At 39.2% G+C, this 4,724-nt stretch overlaps 1 long non-coding RNA gene across 1 annotated transcript in view; it reads left to right on the plus strand.

Moving 5' to 3' along the window:
* The first annotated feature begins 3,037 nt into the window (after positions 1 to 3,037).
* Positions 3,038 to 4,724, plus strand: part of LOC149137657 (uncharacterized) — a 19,090-nt gene continuing 17,403 nt past the window's right edge. The window contains exon 1 of the long non-coding RNA XR_016242602.1: positions 3,038 to 3,177. This is a non-coding gene — a long non-coding RNA (uncharacterized LOC149137657). The remainder of the gene's footprint in view (positions 3,178 to 4,724) is intronic.

The following is a 4,724-nucleotide window of genomic DNA, read 5'->3' on the forward strand; positions in this document are numbered from 1 at the left end:
TTATATCCTAGTACTCAACTAAGTGTCCGCCAAATCATATAGCAGAAAACGCTGTAAGCTAATGAAGTTCCTCATGTAACATTTGGTTTTTCCGATGTTATCTCTTTGTTTTATATATATATATATATATATATATATATATATATATATATATATATATATTGATAGGAAGGACAACAAAAGAAAGAAAGAGACCTCGATATTATGTAAATAGAGGAATATGTGACACTTATTCGGTAGCCATGATAAAACTCCGAGTTTCGGATGCCGGGGTGGGAACCTGCGCCAACATCTCTTCAGTTATCCGGCCATTGCAATTTCTGTCCTGCGCTTAATGAGGTCTGTAATTTTCTCCAAAAGTTTCTTAGAGTATAGTTCCCTTGATGGTATCGGTATGTTTTTCATAAAATAATCGATGTAGTAGGCGTCCATATTGAATTCTTCTGTGGGGCAGAGTCCTCAACCGATTTCTGGCGATTTTCAGAACTTGCAATGGCCGGATAACTGAAGAGATGCTGGCGTGGGTTCCCGACCCGGCATCCGAAACTCGGAATTTTACCATGGCTACCGAATAAGTGTCACATACTTTTGCATATATATATATATATATATATATATATATATATTTCGTATGCGTATTTAGTGTGCAAGATTCTTGATGTGGATACGTGTGTTGAAAGAAATACAATTAAACCTTGGGAGAGGCATTATGCCGGTAATAAACACACGCACTGGTTCAGTCCTTTATTAATTTATATAGTTTTTTGTTAAATTATTTCATTGCACTCTTGCAATCTCTTCAGTAACTTGTCTCTCCACTTTCATTTATTTTGAATATATGATCTGGCGTTGTTTTGGCGTTGTTTCGAAACTGTTTGGTATGAGCATGTGAGTGTGTGCAAGCTCGTATGTGTGCACGCTCATATGTGTGCACGCACTTATGTGTTCGTGCTTATATGTAAGTATGTGCGTCCATATGTGTGTTTGTAACAATTTCGTTTATATCAGATCAGATAGAGACTTTTTAATTAATTTATTTACGTTCATATTCCGCATCATATGTGTGAACAACACATGCAACCATGGGCAATTGTAAGGCCCTCATCTACGTGTATTTGGTGTTTAAAATTGGTTGCGTTTCAGTTATGAGGACCGACTCCTGTATTTGTCGCAACGATGCGTCACCGGGGTGTCTAGACAGGATTTCTATGTTAATTCTGTCCAGTACACCACCATGTTGTTCTTTGGCATGCTGGTAGAGCACCGAGGTTTGTTTTTGATTATTATAGTCCCTCAAATGTTCGTTTACACGCTCAGCCAAACTTCTTGCCGTCTCACCTATGTATGTCGTGTTTCTATTTTTACACTCACCATCCATACAGCTTATTTTGTAGACTACATTTCTGGCTTTGCAGTTGGTACCAGGACTATTTTTGCACACAATGCAACTCTCCTCAACACACCTTGTTCTTCTGAAGGGATATGTTTTACATATTATTGATCTAATTGATCTCCCTGGTTTTTCTATAATATTTATCCTCAACTTGGTACCTTTGAGGATTTTTCGAAATCTGCGGGTCAGTTCTCCGTGTGGCGTGGCGTCCACAAACATTACTCCCTGGAACTTGTCGGTATTGTACCACGTGGTCTTTTTGTTTGTTTTGTCACTAATCCTTTGTAGTCTATTCCACTGTTTGTTACGGTATCTAGGTTGTGTTCCATTTGTATCTTTGACAACAATCTCCTCAAATTTCTGGTTAGCTCCTCTGTATACCCGGATTCTATCTTTCTGGCTGTATCCCGAAAATTGCATGCGATGCATGAAGTCTTGAATATGTTCTTGCCCCTCCCATGGACTGCACAGGGGGGATATGTTTTTCATTATTCTAACCAAATCGGCTACTAATATATTGATTTTCACACTGTGTGATAGAGCCGAATTCTTATGGATAACATACTTTGAAGATATAGGTTTCATATAATGTGAGTGAAGGATTTGAACTTTGTCATTAATTGTTTCTAGCCAAAGTTCTGTGTCAAGTACTGGGACTCTCATGTTTAGGTGTCTTGTTGGGTAATCTATTGTTACCTTGATGCTCTGGTGTATTGTATTAGCTATATTCTGGAACAAGGTGTGTTGAGGAGAGTTGCATTGTGTGCAAAAATAGTCCTGGTACCAACTGCAAAGCCAGAAATGTAGTCTACGAAATAAGCTGTATGGATGGTGAGTGTAAAAATAGAAACACGACATACATAGGTGAGACGGCAAGAAGTTTGGCTGAGCGTGTAAACGAACATTTGAGGGACTATAATAATCAAAAACAAACCTCGGTGCTCTACCAGCATGCCAAAGAACAACATGGTGGTGTACTGGACAGAATTAACATAGAAATCCTGTCTAGACACCCCGGTGACGCATCGTTGCGACAAATACAGGAGTCGGTCCTCATAACTGAAACGCAACCAATTTTAAACACCAAATACACGTAGATGAGGGCCTTACAATTGCCCATGGTTGCATGTGTTGTTCACACATATGATGCGGAATATGAACGTAAATAAATTAATTAAAAAGTCTCTATCTGATCTGATATAAACGAAATTGTTACAAACACACATATGGACGCACATACTTACATATAAGCACGAACACATAAGTGCGTGCACACATATGAGCGTGCACACATACGAGCTTGCACACACTCACATGCTCATACCAAACAGTTTCGAAACAACGCCAAAACAACGCCAGATCATATATTCAAAATAAATGAAAGTGGAGAGACAAGTTACTGAAGAGATTGCAAGAGTGCAATGAAATAATTTAACAAAAAACTATATAAATTAATAAAGGACTGAACCAGTGCGTGTGTTTATTACCGGCATAATGCCTCTCCCAAGGTTTAATTGTATATATATATATATATATATATATATATATATATATATATATATATATATATATATATATATAGAGAGAGAGAGAGAGAGAGAGAGAGAGAGAGAAAGGGAGAGATAAATAGACGCACGCACACACACACACACACACACACACACACACACACACACAAGTAACAGTGAAGTAAATGATGATTTCAAAGTAATTTACAATATTTCTCGGCACAAATTAATGTGGCAGATTTCTACAATAAGTAAAAGGATACAAATTGTTACGAGGTAGGTACATTTTATTAAATTACGCTGAATGAAAACGAACCGGACTAAACACTTAACAGCATTTTACTAACAACTCTGCTTAGCCACCACACTTTATAATAACTTCTGAAGTAAGTAGAAGGACAGGAATTTGGAGGTAGGGGACAGTCGATAACATCGATCCCAGAATTTGACTGGAACTTTATTGTACCAATCCCAGAATTGTTAAAGGCAAAGTTGATTTCGGCAGTATTTGAACTCGGAACGTAATTTTTCGTAACCAAATACAACAATGTAGTTTATCCGATACTCAGACAATGATCTCGACCCACTGCCTCAGTAATAATTCTTTTTGCTGTAGGCACAAGGCCTGAAATTTTAGGGCAAGGGCTTGTCCATTACATTGACCCCCAATGCTCAACTGGTACTTATTTCATCAATCCCGAAAGGGATGAAAAGCACAGTCTCAGCAGAATTTGAACTTAGAATTTAAATGCCGGAAGAAATGCCGCTAAGCATTTTGCCCGACGTGCTAACGCTTCTGCCAGCTCACCGCCTTCTCTATCTCAGTAAGAAAGGCTTTCACATTTTAGCACAATGCCAGTAGTTTTTAAGGGGATAAAGAAACCGATTACATCGACCCTAGTGAGCTATTTCATCGACCCCGAAGCAATGAAAAACATAGCCGACCTTGGCAGAATTTGAATTTAAAAATGCCGCTAAGCGTTTGGCCTTGCATGCTAACGATTCTGCCAGTCTTTGCTTCAATACTAATAATCGCTTCTATTATAGGCACAAGGTCTGAAATTTTCTGGGAGAGGGTCTAAGACGATTAAATTGACTCCAATGCTCAACTGGTACTTAACTCATTGACTCCGAAAGGATGAAAGGTGAAGTAGACCTCGACAGAATTTTAGCTCAGAACGTAAAGACAGACGGAGTTCCGCTAAACATTTTGCCCGGCGTACTAACGATTCTGCCAGCTCGCTGCCTTGAATCTTGGTACTAATAATCTTTTATACTAAAGGCACAAGGCCTGGAATTTGTGGGGATGGGGGATAATCAATCACATCGACCTCAGTACTTGACTGGTACTTAATTTATCGACCTCGAAAGAATGAAAGGTAAAGTCGACCTCGGCGGAATTTGAACTCAGAACGCAGAGACAGACGAAATGCTGCTAAGCATTTCGCCCGACGTGCTAACGATTCGAATTTCTTTATTGCCCACAAGGGGCTAAACATAGAGGGGACAAACAAGGACAGATAAAGATATTGAGTCGATTACATCGATTCCAGTGCTTATCGACCCCGAAAAGATGAAAGGCAAAGTCGACCTCGGCGGAATTTGAATACAGAACGTAACAGCAGACGAAATACCGCTAAGCATTTCGCCTGGAGTGCTAACGATTCTGCCAGCTCGCCGCCTTAAACCACGGTACAAATAATCCTTTCTACTATAAGCACAAGGCCTGAAATTTGGGAGAGGGGAATAGTCGATTACATCGATCCTAGTACTTAACTGGTATTTAATTTATCGACCCCGAAAGGATGAAAGGTAAAGTCGAC

The sequence above is a fragment of the Octopus bimaculoides genome, chromosome 1 (assembly GCF_046866305.1).
Source record: "Octopus bimaculoides isolate indiv1 chromosome 1, ASM4686630v1, whole genome shotgun sequence".
Classification (NCBI taxonomy): Eukaryota; Metazoa; Mollusca; class Cephalopoda; order Octopoda; family Octopodidae; genus Octopus; species Octopus bimaculoides.